Source organism: Cibotium barometz, chromosome 45 (assembly GCF_041138505.1).
Source record: "Cibotium barometz isolate CiBa-2024 chromosome 45, ASM4113850v1, whole genome shotgun sequence".
In the NCBI taxonomy this organism is placed as follows: domain Eukaryota; kingdom Viridiplantae; phylum Streptophyta; class Polypodiopsida; order Cyatheales; family Cibotiaceae; genus Cibotium; species Cibotium barometz.
The window spans coordinates 23088075-23104688 of record NC_141090.1 but is presented as its reverse complement, the minus strand read 5'-3'; the positions used below and the strand labels follow the sequence as shown (position 1 = coordinate 23104688).

Here is a 16614-nt window from a genome sequence, read left to right as displayed (position 1 = left end):
TCACCAATATTTTCTTGGAATTAGTTATGCATATTTTGTATTTACTAATATATGTACTTAACACATGGAGATAGGGAGGACTCCTCCCATGGGTTGAGGAGGCCACCTCGCCAATGATGAGTGTGATACAATTGTCTGAACCGCTTTGGTCAACATGTCTAAATGAGCTTAGGAGGTTGAGGTATAAGAAAGGGGATTTATGTAGTGCAATAGTGTCTATAAATGTGTTTGGGAGGAGTGAAGGAGCTTAGTGGTGGTGGTTAACCACACTGGAATGACATGAAGGGGCACATTCCGAATGAAGGTCGGCGGGTAAGTGTGAGAGGCTGGCTGGCTGGCCAGCAGCCAAAGAGAAACGGTGGTGGGATGCCGCCCAGACACACGACGGGGAAGAAGCGAAGCAGTTGTTGTTGGGCTTTGCAAAATATATATATATGCCAAAAATGGCGGGTGGGGGAAACACCCGTCAGATCGCTCAGCAGCCTTCACCACCGGCCGAATGAGCACGGCGGGACGGTCATCAAGGCGCAGGGCGGAGGGCGGGGACACCCAGCAGCCCTGGCAAGTTATTCACGCTCTGGCGGCTGAGCCTCCTTTCGTCTTCCGGGCTGTGCGACTTGTCAGAGCAGGAATGCTCAGGCAAGATGTACGAACTATAGAACAGATCCTGTTCAAGTATAGTCGTGCTAGATGAGAAGTCCCCCGTCGAGCCCATAAAGGTGACGCTTAAGCTGGCAATGTTGCTATGTGGGTTTTTCACCCCTCTATCTCCGCACCTTATGATGATTAAATTGCGTGTCATAGGCTAGGGCTTCAAATACAACCAATTTCCTCGCGCACCACACCTCCGCCTCCTCCTCTCATATGCAACATTAATGGCGAGCTCGAGCATATCATGACATTGCTATCACTGATGACTGCGTGTGGTGGTGAGATCAAATCACGATGTGTTATAATCTATGTACCATGCTATCGACCATAATATTCTACGGCCTCCATGTGAGCCCTTAGACCCCTTTCAAAGCCTTATGCTTCCCAACATCTACACAATCATCGTTCTAGGTATAGCATGGATCCATGGAGCGTTCGCGCACGACCGTAGTGGGAGGCCCTTCACCGTTTTGTACATGGGCTGTGGTTTATGCTCTTTGGGATATGGGGAGTTATTGTTTGTGCAGTCCACTAGAACGCTCCAATATCATGTGACTTTTACCTCTCATGCACCACCCTTTCTCGTCCTCCACCCACATAGGTAAATCAAGGATGCACTAGGGCCACATAGGTGGTAGGGTTTTTGTAAGCCTTGGGAGGCTTTTCACATTCGCCTTCTTGCAAAATAATCGCAATCCCTCCCTTCCCATTAGGACTCGTTTCTAAAGGCCTCCAGATGTTAGGAAACTTGGGAAAATCACGAGTCCCACCTTGTAAAGATTTTTGGATTACCTACAATGGTAAGTGTCTGCACACCAAGTGCCCGTAATGGATGCATTTTGTTACTCGAGTTGAGGGGCTCTGCATCATTTTGATGAGCTTGGCTTCCACCTAGATTAAGAATGAGACGTTGTTGGTTTTTAAGCCATCTTGTGCTGGGACAATCTTCACACTACTGTGCTCATCATCAGAGACTTCATCGAATTATAGGGAAGTTGGGATTCCATCATGCAAAGGCTGAGAAGAAGAGGGTAGTTCTTGGATTTGCTTCTGAAGCTGCTCTTGCTCTTGCTCTTCTTTAGTCCGTGTGTGCTCTATCTTAGCTTTTCCCTTATCTTGCTTTTTGGGCACCCATACCTGTTTTGGTGTGATTTGTTGATGCAAGATTCTTGAGCGTGATGATGATTTTGTTAACTTTTCTTTCCTCGCTCTAGGAGGGTTGCATCTTTTAATCCCACCTTGTAAAGAGTGAGAAAGACAGCTAGGTTGCACAGGTAAGCCCAGGGATCTATGTTTGCACCTCTCTTAGAACTTGGTGCTACCCAGGGTTTCGCTCAACTGTTGGTTTCTGTTTGAAGAAGAAAACCTCCAGAGGTGGTTGTAGGGTTAGCTAAACATCAGGGTCAGTCACTTGAAGGGTCAAACTAGTCTTTCTGGGTTGAGAGGAAGCTATTTTGAGTCAGGTCTGATAGTCAGAGGTCTGTGAGGGCCAATCACATAGTTTTAATGCTGGAGAGTATTTAACAGAGTTAGAGGGAGTCAGGTGCTGTCAGATTAGGAGTTGCAAGGCTAGATCATTGTTGATTCTTAGGTGTCTAGGGGTTTGTAAAAGTGTTAGAGGAAACAAGAGTAGAGAGTTCTGAGTCAGGTAGGAGTCAGCTGATAGTTAGAAGTGGTGTGGGGTGACAGATTCAATAGAGTTCTGGACCAAAGGATTTGAGAGAGTTGATGGTCCTGGAAGAAAGTCTGTGATTCTAGAGGACAAGGATTTGATAGAGGTCAGCAAACAGTTAGCTCAATCAAAAAACAGTTAGTAGAGCAGCTGAACTGAGAGAGTTCGGGTCAATTCAGGTCAGCAGAAGGTCAAAGGAGTTAGCTGAGGAGTTAAAGATCAGACTTGTTCAGAGTTAGATCTGACCTAGGAGGACATTTAGGTGAGACAACTGATTTAGATTGAGAAAGTTCAGGCGGTTGACTGAATGAGCAGAGGCTCAAGGGATAACTGTAGGGTTGCTAGATGTCCCGTGCTGTATGTTTTCAGTGATTTAGATGCTATAAAGGAAGATATTGTTTGCTCTTCCCAACGCCCTTTTTGGCACCCTTATTTGGCTTCTTCCTTAGGAGTATCCTTGGGCTATTAGTGATATTTACATGGTCACCCATCCTTGTGTGGTTGGATCACTATATGGCTTTCTATTTCTTCTCTGCTTAGGGATCCACATCAGCTTGTCATCAATTTTTGTCGGCATTTTAGGGATACTCTCCTTTGGAATCCACACCTGTTTAGGGTTTTTTTTCTTGGGCTTTAGCTATTTGGTTGGCTCATAATTAGGTTTCCTTGGTGTCTTCGATACCCACATTTGCTTCATCCTGGTTCATTGGGACTTTTTGAGAAACCGAGGTAGCAGGATTGGACGTATTGGTTGCTAGCATTTGGTTTCTTTTATGGTGCCTCCTTGATTTTTAAAGAAGATTTCATCCTTTGGTTGGGATTTTAACTCCTTTACTTTTGGTTTTAAGGATGTGATGGGGGTTGATTAGAGGCTTTGAGTTTATGAATAATTGCGCTTACCGGCTGAATGGGACCTACTTGTAGTAATGTTAGTAACTTTTGTATATCAGTAGAGATCTCTATCCCAACTCTTTTGTGCTAACTTGATTGTGGTTGTCCTCATGGTCCAATCAATGTTGCAGTCATGTTTAACAATCCATCCCCTTCCAAGGATGATCTCTTTAAGTATTATACATAAAAACTACCTTCCACCAATGGGATAAAAATTGATGTGGAACTTAATCTTTCACATCCCTTTACATTCATTATAAAAACTTGAGACTATTTGTACCAAAGCTTTGGTCGGATCAAGGGCAGGTTTCCCATATGAGACCCAAGTCTCATATAACTAAGTTTTTTCCTGCTCCTATATCCAACAAAGCAAGTTTGGCTATGTTTTTTTTGTTCACGAGGAAATCTAAGCACCTCACCAACATGCCAACGTGCTACTCCTTTGCAAGGCTCATATAAGGAGAGACTTTCTCATGAATTTAAGGATCACCAACCCAAGCAAATCATCGAAGAGCTTAGTGTTTAGGGACATGGATAAGGTTGGCTTTTGCAATAAGAAAAATCAGCCACATCTGCTATAATCCATGGAAAATTGGCATCACTAAATGCATTCTTTATCTCCAAAAACTCTAAATATCCTTCTAAATAATTTCTAAATTAATCTAGGGTATTTTCTTTCACCTAAAGTTATTTTCTCTCTCTCTAACCCTAATCCCTTTTTCTCTCTCTAGGCTTTCCCTAAAATAATTGGAAAGCATCCTATTCTGGATGATTATTCCTTTGATGGCATCAATGGCCCTCCCCTTTATGAGAACACCCCTCTCTAACTGGATAGATCAAGGATCTACGACAACTTGTGGATGGATCGAGGATGGATAACAACTCATGGACGGACGAGGGATCATGGACGAACAGTGGCATGATGGATTGTAAACCATTCGATAACTTCATCCAAGATCGAGCTGTGAGGCTTGCATGCATGGGGTATTGTTGCACTCCTGTTAAGAATGTACATACCTGTGTTAACTGCCTTAGTCCAAAAGGATTTAAGTAGATTCCTGTTATTAAGCATACTCCTTTCCATCTCAACATTAGCACAATTCTTGTGCTATGCAACACCATTTTGCTGCAAAGTGTGAGAGGTAGTGAGTTTTCCCTTTAGGTACCACCGTCTACCCATAAAGATGTTCTAGATGATTGTGTAGCAGTTTCCCCACCTCCAACGCCCATCCGGGCTCATCTTGCCCCCCCCCCCCCACCCAATGTCTAGACAATTGCGATCAATCATGAAGATCTCAACGATGCACGACTATTGTTTCGTGTACCTTTTTCACATAAATACTAAAACAACCTCACGGGTTTGACCTCTTCCTCCTCATGATTGTTATGCATTTCAGCCATGTGGATAGGTATGATACCTTTCCTTTGCTTTTCTTTTTTTGCCCCAGCTTTAGCTTCCCATTGGGATCGTCTCTTCATCTTAGTCTCATGTTTTCTCTTTTTTTTGAGCCTTTGTGAATGGCTTAAATTTATTCATAAGACAGTGGCCCATAGTATTTTCTAAGTTTGCTCCCATTGAGGAATCCTTCCATTTGTACTCCATCAAGAATTTCTAGATGTGATGTCCCTCTAGTTGTGAGTTTGTAGATTCTGAAAGGACCCATCCCTCTCAACTTTAAATTCCTTTTATTTCTGTTCAGATTATAAAGTAGAACTAGGTCCCCTTCCTTGAACCTCTTGGTTTTGATATTGGCATCTTTTCCTTCTCTTTTTCTCGGCATCCATGCCCACCACACTGAGTATAACCTTGCTTCATTAAGTTTCTGGATCTCTATGAGTCGTTCAGACAACTCACTGTCCGCTCATTCCATTTGCTATTCTACCCTCCTCAAGGTTGGGATCATGAATTCAATCGAGAGTATGGCATCAAGTCCAAAAGTCCAAAGACTAGGTTATATGATGTAGTCCCAATTGAGGTTTTATAGGCAATTTTGCAAGACCATAAAGTGGATGAGAGCTTATTCTCCCAATTCATCCTTGATGCCTCAACTGTCTTTGTAAACACAGTGCATAGGAGCTTCTTTGTAAGGACAATGCATAGGACCTTGTTTATTCTTTCAACATAGGGCCTTGCTTATGCTTTCATTCCATTTGCTATGTTACCTTCCTTGAGGTTGGGATCATGAATTCAATCGAGAGTATGGCATCAAGTCCGAAAGTCCAAAGACTAGGTTATACGATGTAGTCCCAATTGAGGTTTTATAGGCAGTTTTGCAAGCCTATAAAGTGGATGAGAGCTTATTCTCACAATTCATCCTTGATGCCTCAACTGTCTTTGTAAACATAGTGCACAATGCATAGGACCTTGTTTATGCTATCTAGTTTTTTGTGGATAGTACACAGAAGACTTGTGGTTACTACCATCAATCCTTCTAAGAGAAAATCCACCATGTCACTTAAGAAATTGGAAAGTAACTCAACTCTGTAGAACCAAATTGGAACGTATACAAATATTCGTTATAGAAAACTTAGCGCATTGATACAAATCCTAATTCACGTGATTTGTACGAGACTTGTGCATTCTTATGAATGAAAATGGCTTGATCAAGATAATGCTAATTTGTTTTTTGTTAATTAGGAAAATGATGGATGACCCCGACATCTATTCTTGCTCTGAGTCTATAAGATTTCACTCTATGCTGAGAGTTTATGTGTGTTGCATGTGGTTAATAACCAAGTTTTTGTATGAGAAAGTGGTTGTAAGATTCAAATCTCCACATGCAAGAGCACAGGGTGTAAGGTAAGAGATATATGTTCCTCCACGTGCAAGAGCACAGGGTGTACAAATAGGGTGTACAAAGTGATCTACAGGTTTTGAGAAGATCACAAACGATTAGGTATCTAGTGGAGAGATTGACATATAATGGGTATGCAATGCATTATGCATACATGACATCAATGAAAAAGCATGTGGAACCATCATGTTTTGGAGAATCTATTGGAAAGCATGTATGGGAAAAAGCAATGGACAAAGAAATGGATACCTTAGTATACAATGATACATGGGACTCGATTGCATTACCAAGTGGAAATAATGTCATTAGTTGCAAAAGGGTGTATAAAGTGAGATGTAAGGCAAATGGATTAATAGAAAGGCATAAAGCAAGGCTGGTCACACAAAGGGATATGCATAGACACATGGCTTGGATTATGATACCGTGTGGCTAAGATGGGAACAATGAAATCTGTGATTGCATTGGTTGTGTCAAATGGTTGGAAAATGTGTTAAATGGATGTAAAGAATGCATTTCTAAATGGTGAATTGCAAGAATAAGTGTTCATGAAGCAGCCAGAAGGCTATGTGCATCCCAAATACCCTACACATGTATGTAAGTTGAAGAAGGTCTTGTACGGATTGAAGCAAGCACCACGTGCTTGGATAGACAAGATAAGCAGGTATCTCATTAGCATTGGTGTTCATGTGGGAACTTTAGATTCATCACTATATGCAAAGAAGACAACACAAGGTATTGTGGTGATTGTCATCTATATAGATGACTTGATCGTGTAGGTGATTCAAGAAAGGATATTGCTGATGTGAAAGCTTCATTATGTGGTGAATTTGATATGAGATACTTGGGAGAATTGAGATACTTTCTTGGCATTGAAGTGGTAAAAAAAAAGGCATTTGGTTAGTTCGAAGACAATATGTAATGAACATGCTGGCAAAGTATGGAATGAGAGGTTGTAAGCTAATAAGCACCGTCCTGCTTTGGCACCAAATAGGAGTGTCGATAAAAGAAAACCTTTTCCTTAAGAAGTTCTGCACTTGTTTTACACAAGAAAACATTGCTTGACCAATGTCTGCATGCAATGCTTGAAATGTTCCGGTGTAAGGCTTTCCAATGGCTTTCCAATGGCTGCTCCTCTACCATGTTTGAAGGAAAAATATCTGCATGCAATGCTTGAAATGTTCCGGTGTAAGGCTTTGCAATGGCTACTCCTCTACCATGTTTGAAGGAAAAATATCTGCAAACAAGAAATAAGTTGACTTAGATTGAAACATCTCTGTCAGAAAATCTCACATGCCCCTTTCTACCTACTACGATACTTACAATTGTCTGGAAATCAAGTTTGTTGGTGAAGATGGATATCTCGTGCTGTGTAAACATGTTGTACCGTGGCCACTAGTTTTCCATTGCTTGCCTTATTGAAGCCTTGTAAACAACCTTTCCAATGGTGCTCTAGTACATTTTCGCCGTCGAACTCGGTGAGGCCCGATTGCAGCACAACAGGCTGTAGATAAACCCAAGCGCTCTTACGAAATGCCTCTCCCACCAAAGCACCATCGTCGTCCTTCTTGTTGTGCAAGGATATCTCCTCAATCTCGTTTTCTGGTCTTCTTGGTGCGGCCATATCTTCTTGGAAGGTGGAGTAGAAAGGTTATGTTTAGAGTAAAAAGGAAAGAGATGTGCAGACTAGGGTTTTACGGGAGCCTTGAAGATGAAAGAGATGGAGCTGCGAGAAGGGAGGGAGATTAAGATGGAGGAGAAAGATTAGGGTTTTGGGCTTTGATGGTTTCATTAGGGTTGGGCAAATGAGATAGAGATGGAAGAGAAAGAGAGGAAGAGTTTAATTTGGACGTTCAAGAGGGAAAGCGGACTTGAAAATGAAATTTTTGATTACAATGAAATTTGAGATGGGTTTTTGGGGGGAAATGTGAGTTTTGGGGGGATCTCGAAAATTTGAAGGATTTTTTGAGCCACGAAAAATGGTGGGACCATACCTACCCTAAACCCCCTACCTTTTTAAAGGGACAAGTGTAATTATTAGTACTGAAAGCCTAGTCCCCCTCCCTATAGCCTAGTCTCCCTCCCTATATTCAAAGGAGACCAAATGTGCACAATCCTCTATTCCTATTGGTCCGTTGCTAATTACTTTCATTAGTAAAAGGCCCAAAATATGTTCAAATGCCTCCTAATGACCGGAAATATTAACAGCACGGAGGGAGGGAGGCAAGATGGGAGATGAGGTGAGAGAGAGAGAGAGAGAGAGAGAGAGAGAGAGAGAGAGATGATGATGATGTGACCGAGGGGAGAGAGAAAGATGAGACGAGAGAGGGAGAGAGAGAGAGAGGATGGAGAGAGATAGAGAGAGAGGGTAGAGAAAGAGATGGGAGGAGAGAGATTAAAAGTGATTCGGATGAGAACTCAGAGGTCACCTCCCTCAAACGCCACTCTTCCCAAGCGGAAAAGAAACCCATAAACTATGAAAACTCAGAGGTCATCTCCCTGAAACCCACTCTTTCCAAGCAGAAAAAAAACCCATAAACTATGAAAACCTTCTAATGGAACTCAAGGATTACCCCAACCCCTTGTTGGAGAAAGTGAGGATGAAACAAGCCAAGGAGCTTGTAAAAGGAAGGTACGTGACACTAAACTAGAGCTAGTGCTAGAGCAGGTGGTTCAATACAAAGCACTAATCCCACTTGAGGATATCTTCCTAGACCCTATCCCAAAGCCAATCATAGAACTAGTAAAGGGATCTTAGAGTTTTCCCAAGGTGTCAGACAGACCCATAACCATTCTCAAGAGGTCATAGATAGAACAAGTTTCGAAGCCCTCTACCTCTAGAACCAATCCAAGCAAGCCCCACATTGCTAGATACATTGAGGGAGGACTTAGTGGGAGGTGAAAAATGGCCTTCCATGGCTCACCATAGCCAATGCAACATTTTCTCTGAGGCGATCGGTGGAATGAGGACTTTATCTCATCCCCATCACACAGGCACCACCTCCTAGGGAAGGAACAGTGTATGTCCCTTACGCATTTAGCCAGCTCCTTTTGAGGAACATGACCAATTCCATTGGCATCTTGCAAGATGCAAAAATCAAGACTTTTGGACTAGGCTTCCACTACACATTTATGGTGTAGACTTTTAGAGAGGAGATGGTCATACACAATGATCCTCAAAAGGCCTTACATGAGGGAAGCAAGGTTGGTTCATTATTGGGAGACCAATCGCATTTATATACACAAAGAAAACCAACCCTTGAAGATAACCTGTGTGGACAGGGCAGAATTATCCCATGGGTTGAGGCCGCCTCGCAATGATGAGTGTGATACAACATGTCTAAACGTTGCAACAACAGGGTAAAGATGAGAACCAGAACTATGAGCCTTTCCCACACCCGAAGACTCTGAGGATTAGGTCCATTTCTTGGTCACCAATATTTTCTTGGAATTAGTTATGCATATTTTGTATTTACTAATATATGTACTTAACACATGGAGATAGGGAGGACTCCTCCCATGGGTTGAGGAGGCCACCTCGCCAATGATGAGTGTGATACAATTGTCTGAACCGCTTTGGTCAACATGTCTAAATGAGCTTAGGAGGTTGAGGTATAAGAAAGGGGATTTATGTAGTGCAATAGTGTCTATAAATGTGTTTGGGAGGAGTGAAGGAGCTTAGTGGTGGTGGTTAACCACACTGGAATGACATGAAGGGGCACATTCCGAATGAAGGTCGGCGGGTAAGTGTGAGAGGCTGGCTGGCTGGCCAGCAGCCAAAGAGAAACGGTGGTGGGATGCCGCCCAGACACACGACGGGGAAGAAGCGAAGCAGTTGTTGTTGGGCTTTGCAAAATATATATATATGCCAAAAATGGCGGGTGGGGAAAACACCCGTCAGATCGCTCAGCAGCCTTCACCACCGGCGGAATGAGCACGGCGGGACGGTCATCAAGGCGCAGGGCGGAGGGCGGGGACACCCAGCAGCCCTGGCAAGTTATTCACGCTCTGGCGGCTGAGCCTCCTTTCGTCTTCCGGGCTGTGCGACTTGTCAGAGCAGGAATGCTCAGGCAAGATGTACGAACTATAGAACAGATCCTGTTCAAGTATAGTCGTGCTAGATGAGAAGTCCCCCGTCGAGCCCATAAATGTGACGCTTAAGCTGGCAATGTTGCTATGTGGGTTTTTCACCCCTCTATCTCCGCACCTTATGATGATTAAATTGCGTGTCATAGGCTAGGGCTTCAAATACAACCAATTTCCTCGCGCACCACACCTCCGCCTCCTCCTCTCATATGCAACATTAATGGCGAGCTCGAGCATATCATGACATTGCTATCACTGATGACTGCGTGTGGTGGTGAGATCAAATCACGATGTGTTATAATCTATGTACCATGCTATCGACCATAATATTCTACGGCCTCCATGTGAGCCCTTAGACCCCTTTCAAAGCCTTATGCTTCCCAACATCTACACAATCATCGTTCTAGGTATAGCATGGATCCATGGAGCGTTCGCGCACGACCGTAGTGGGAGGCCCTTCACCGTTTTGTACATGGGCTGTGGTTTATGCTCTTTGGGATATGGGGAGTTATTGTTTGTGCAGTCCACTAGAACGCTCCAATATCATGTGACTTTTACCTCTCATGCACCACCCTTTCTCGTCCTCCACCCACATAGGTAAATCAAGGATGCACTAGGGCCACATAGGTGGTAGGGTTTTTGTAAGCCTTGGGAGGCTTTTCACATTCGCCTTCTTGCAAAATAATCGCAATCCCTCCCTTCCCATTAGGACTCGTTTCTAAAGGCCTCCAGATGTTAGGAAACTTGGGAAAATCACGAGTCCCACCTTGTAAAGATTTTTGGATTACCTACAATGGTAAGTGTCTGCACACCAAGTGCCCGTAATGGATGCATTTTGTTACTCGAGTTGAGGGGCTCTGCATCATTTTGATGAGCTTGGCTTCCACCTAGATTAAGAATGAGACGTTGTTGGTTTTTAAGCCATCTTGTGCTGGGACAATCTTCACACTACTGTGCTCATCATCAGAGACTTCATCGAATTATAGGGAAGTTGGGATTCCATCATGCAAAGGCTGAGAAGAAGAGGGTAGTTCTTGGATTTGCTTCTGAAGCTGCTCTTGCTCTTGCTCTTCTTTAGTCCGTGTGTGCTCTATCTTAGCTTTTCCCTTATCTTGCTTTTTGGGCACCCATACCTGTTTTGGTGTGATTTGTTGATGCAAGATTCTTGAGCGTGATGATGATTTTGTTAACTTTTCTTTCCTCGCTCTAGGAGGGTTGCATCTTTTAATCCCACCTTGTAAAGAGTGAGAAAGACAGCTAGGTTGCACAGGTAAGCCCAGGGATCTATGTTTGCACCTCTCTTAGAACTTGGTGCTACCCAGGGTTTCGCTCAACTGTTGGTTTCTGTTTGAAGAAGAAAACCTCCAGAGGTGGTTGTAGGGTCCATCAATCAGGTTTGGAGCTCTGGAGGCACTCTCATTTTTCATCTATTTTTCTTTTATTTAAGCCCAAAGTCTCAGGGTTGTTGAAACTAATTTGGTTTTATCTATATGCATAGGACAATGAATTTGGGTTTGAATCCTTTGTAAGTGGATGATAAAGTTTTGTGTTTTGGTTTTTTAGTTGAGGTGGGTATGTTGCTTTGATCGAAATTGTTGAGAAAAATCATTGTGAGTCAAAATCTAAAGTCCACAATCAAGGCTGCTAGTGTCAATTGAAAGTCTACCGTCAGGGGGCTAATTCAGCTAGTGTTAGCACAGCTGAAAGCCAGCAATGTTAGACATGGTCAGCTAAACATCAGGGTCAGTCACTTGAAGGGTCAAACTAGTCTTTCTGGGTTGAGAGGAAGCTATTTTGAGTCAGGTCTGATAGTCAGAGGTCTGTCAGGGCCAATCAGATAGTTTTAATGCTGGAGAGTATTTAACAGAGTTAGAGGGAGTCAGGTGCTGTCAGATTAGGAGTTGCAAGGCTAGATCATTGTTGATTCTTAGGTGTCTAGGGGTTTGCAAAAGTGTTAGAGGAAACAAGAGTAGAGAGTTCTGAGTCAAGTAGGAGTCAGCTGATAGTTAGAAGTGGTGTGGGGTGACAGATTCAGTAGAGTTCTGGACCAAAGGATTTGAGAGAGTTGATGGTCCTTGAAGAAAGTCTGTGAGTCTAGAGGACAAGGATCTGATAGAGGTCAGCAACAGTTAGCTCAATCAAAAAACAGTTAGTAGAGCAGCTGAACTGAGAGAGTTAGGGTCAATTCAGGTCAGTAGAAGATCAAAGGAGTTAGCTGAGGAGTTAAAGATCAAACTTGTTCAGAGTTAGATCTGACCTAGGAGGACATTCAGGTGAGACAAACTGAGAGAGTTAGGGTCAATTCAGGTCAGTAGAAGATCAAAGGAGTTAGCTGAGGAGTTAAAGATCAGACTTGTTCAGAGTTAGATCTGACCTAGGAGGACATTTAGGTGAGACAACTGATTTAGATTGAGAAAGTTCAGGCAGTTGACTGAATGAGCAGAGGTTCAAGGGATAACTGCAGGGTTGCTAGATGTCCTATGCTGTATGTTTTCAGTAATTTAGATGCTATAAAGGAAGATATTGTTTGCTCTTCCCAATGCCCTTTTTGGCACCCTTATTTGGCTTCTTCCTTAGTAGTATCCTTGGGCTATTAGTGATATCTACATGGTCACCCATCCTTGTGTGGTTGGATCACTATATGGCTTTCTATTTCTTCTCTGCTTAGGGATCCACATCAGCTTGTCATCAATTTTTGTCGGCATTTTGGGGATACTCTCCTTTGGAATCCACACCTATTTAGGCCTTTTTTTCTTGGGCTTTAGCTATTTGGTTGGCTCACAATTTGGTTTCCTTGGTGTCTTCGATACCCACACTTGCTTCATCCTGGTTCATTGGGGCTTTTTGAGAAATCGAGGTAGCAAGATCGGACGTATTGGTTGTTTCTTTTATGGTGCCCCCCTGATTTTTGATGAAGATTCCATCCTTTGGTTCGGATTTTATCTCCTTTACTTTTGGTTTTAAGGATGTTGTGGGGGTTGATTAGAGGCTTTGAGTTTACAAATAATTGTGCTTACCGAATGAATGGGACCTACTTGTAGTAATGTTAGTAACTTTTGAATGAATTTATTATGCTAACTTGATTGTGGTTGTCCTCATGGTCCAATCTATGTTGCAGTCAAGTTTAGCAATCCATGCCGTTCCAAGGATGATCTCTTCAAGTATTATACCTACAGTTATAACATAAAAACTACCTTCCACCAATGGGATAAAAATTGATGTGGGAACTTAATCTTTCACATCCCTTACATTCATTATAAAAACTTGCGACAAAGCATTGGTCGGATCAAGGGCAGGTTTCCCTAGTGAGACCCAAGTCTCACTAGGGATCAAGGGTAGGTTTCCCATATGAGACCCAAGTCTCATATGACTAAGTTTTTTGCTGCTCCTATATCCAACAAAGCAAGTTTGGCTATGCTTTTTTTTGTTCACAAGGAAATCTAAGCACCTCACCAACATTCCAACGTGCTAATACTTTGCAAGTCTCATAAAAGGAGATACTTTCTCATGAATTTAAGATGCACCAACCCAAGCAAAACATGGAAGATTATGTTAGGCCATCGAAGAGCTTAGTGTTTAGGGACATGGATAAGCTTGGCTTTTGCAATAAGAAAAATCAGCCACATCTGCTATAATCCATGGAGAATTGGCATCACTAAATGCATTCTTTATCTCCAGAAATTCTAAATATCCTTCTAAATAATTTCTAAATTAATCTAGGGTATTTTCTTTCACTTAAAGTTATTTTCTCTCTCTATAATCCTAATCCCTTTTTCTCTCTCTAGCCTTAGGGCTTTCCCTAAAATAATTGGCAAGCATCCTATTTTCGATGATTATTCCTTTGATGGCATCAATGGCCTTCCCCTTTTATGAGAATCTCTGCAAGAACACCCCTCTCTAATTGGACAGATCGAGGATGTACGATAACTTGTGGATGGATCGAGGATAGATAACAACTCATGGGCGGACGAGGGATCATGGACGAATGGTGGCATGATGGATTGTAAACCATTGGATAACTTCATCCAAGATTGAGCTGTGAGGCTTGCATGCATGGGGTATTGTTGCACTCCTGTTAAGAATGTACATACATGTGTGTTAACTGCCTCAGTCCAAAAGGATTTAAGTAGATTCCTGTTATTAAGCATACTCCTTGTTACCATCTCAACAATAGCATAATTCTTGTGCTCTGCAACACCATTTTGCTGCAGAGTGTGAGAGGTAGTGATTTTTCCCTTTAGGTACCACTGTCTACCTCTATAAAGATGTTCTAGATGATTGTGTAGCAGTTTCTCCACCTCCAACGCCCATCCAGGCTCATCTTGCCCCCCCCAATAGTTTCATTAGAAGGTTTTCATAGTTTATGGGTTTATTTTCCGCTTGGAAAGAGTGGGTTTGAGGGAGGTGACCTCTGAGTTTCAGAGTTTATGGGTTTCTTTTCCGCTTGGGAAGAGTGGGTTTCTTTTCCGCTTGGGAAGAGTAGGCTTGAGGGAGGTGACCTCTGAGTTCTCATCCGAATCACTTTTAACAATCACGACATTATTGTCCTTGACAAGTGATTGTGCATTGTATTTCCACACTCTTGATGTCTTCTTCTTCTTTTAGACATGTGGTTCTGGTTTATCAGCCTTTTTAGGGGCTATTGTAGCCTTTGGGACTTGCGCCTCTGGCACTTTGGCTATGAGTGTGTTTTTTGGGAGAGCTTGGTGGAGAGAGCTTGGGAGGGAGTTCTTGGTGGAAACCCTTCTCTCTTAAAGATGTGAACATTCTCTTTCTAGTCCCTCCACCACTAGCTCCTTCCATCTCCTCTCACTATCTCCACCACCACCTCTTCGCCTACCCCACTTTCTCCCCTTCACAGCCTAGCTTAGCTCCTCTCTCTCCCTCTCCCTCTCCCTCTCCCATCCTCTCTCTCTCTCTCTCTCTCTCTCTCTCACTTCATCTCTCTCTCTCTCTCTCTCTCTCTCTCTCTCTCTCCTCTTATCCCTTTCTCACCTCCCTCCCACATTCCCTCTAACTCTCTCTCTTCCCATCTCTCTCTCTCTCTCTCTCTCTCTCTCTCTCTCTCTCTCTCTCTCCTCTTATCCCTTTCTCACCTCCCTCCCACCTTCCCTCTCACTCTCTCTCTTCCCATCTCTCTCTCTACCCTCTCTCTCTATCTCTCTCCATCTCTCTCTCTCTCTCTCCCTCTCTCGTCTCATCTTTCTCTCTCCTCTCGATCACATCATCTCTCTCTCTCTCTCTCTCTCTCTCTCTCTCTCTCTCTCTCTCTCTCTCTCTCTCTCTCTCTTACCTCATCTCCCAGCCTCCCAGCCTCCCTCCCTGCTCTGTTAATATTTTCGGTTAACATGGCCTTGACCATGCTACCTTACGATGCCATCACTTTATTTTTTCACTAAAAAGGCATCTTTGTATTTCAAAAGACGCAACACTTTGTATGACGGTAATTGTACCTTATGAGTGTGCAGCCTTCAATTGGGATTATTGTAAAATAGGGGAAGTCTTGGACTTCATATGTAACTGCTAGGCTAGTAAAATACCACCATGGACTAATTTGAAGTCATGGGGGTCGATTTAGTGTGAATGCTAGTCACATGTACATAAGTCAACTTCTTAACCAAAGCATAATAATTCCCCTTTACAATAGATTGTATGTGATATCTCTCTCTCTCTCTCTCTCTCTCTCTCTCTCTCTCTCTCTTACATGTGATTTGTTGTTGTAATCTTGCATTGCATGATGGAGTGCAATTGTGATTAGGATATGATTAGTGGTTTTCTTTTGCATCATCTTTTCTTTTTCAAGTGAGTGTGACATGTTACCAAAGTAGAGCCCCTCTTCTTGCTTCCATCATAGCAAGATTGAGCACACTCTTTACGACCCATTAATTATGAAGCTCTCCGGTATGACAATTGAAAAGAGAGATGAAATAGACACAAGTATAGAGAGGCAAACCCTAATTAGCTCTCATTATCTCAAAAACATCAACATCTACACAATAGAGAAGCTTCATAGCTTTCCTTCATTGCACACCACAAAACACAGCAGCACACTACAATAGTGATAAGTTCACATTGAGAATAACCTAAGTCTAATGTCCACACACTAGTGGATGTGGCCATTATTGTCCACACACACACACTCCAAGACTAGTGTCCACATGTTACCGCTATCCACCAGCAGTTCCCGATGAGCTTGCATTCTCCACGCTCCCTCTCAAGCTTACCATATCCATATCCATATGCACTCAAACTTCTCTTTACCAAGTGGTTTGGTAAAGATATCTGCAACTTGCTCTTCATTCTTCACATATGTCAACTCGATCTATCCATCCAACACTTTCTCCCCCCTGATGAAGTGATAGTGGACCTCAATGTGTTTGGTCCTCGCGTGATAGACCGGATTGCTTGTTGCCAACTGCATGCTGCTCATGTTGTCACAATGTATGACAACTTTTCCATCACATTGTTGTCTCAAATCTTCGAGTAGATTTTTCAGCCATATCACCTCACATGCAGCCATAG

The 16614-nt window shown here is 42.8% G+C and overlaps 2 non-coding genes across 2 annotated transcripts; both read right to left on the bottom strand.

The window, feature by feature from the left end:
- Window positions 1-460: 460 nt before the first annotated feature.
- On the bottom strand, window positions 461-685 carry LOC147612544 (small nucleolar RNA U3). The gene has a single exon (XR_015263576.1). It is a non-coding gene; the product is annotated as a small nucleolar RNA U3 (small nucleolar RNA).
- Window positions 686-9897: 9212 nt separating this feature from the next.
- On the bottom strand, window positions 9898-10122 carry LOC147612543 (small nucleolar RNA U3). Its single transcript, XR_015263574.1, has one exon. It is a non-coding gene; the product is annotated as a small nucleolar RNA U3 (small nucleolar RNA).
- Window positions 10123-16614: the final 6492 nt, after the last annotated feature.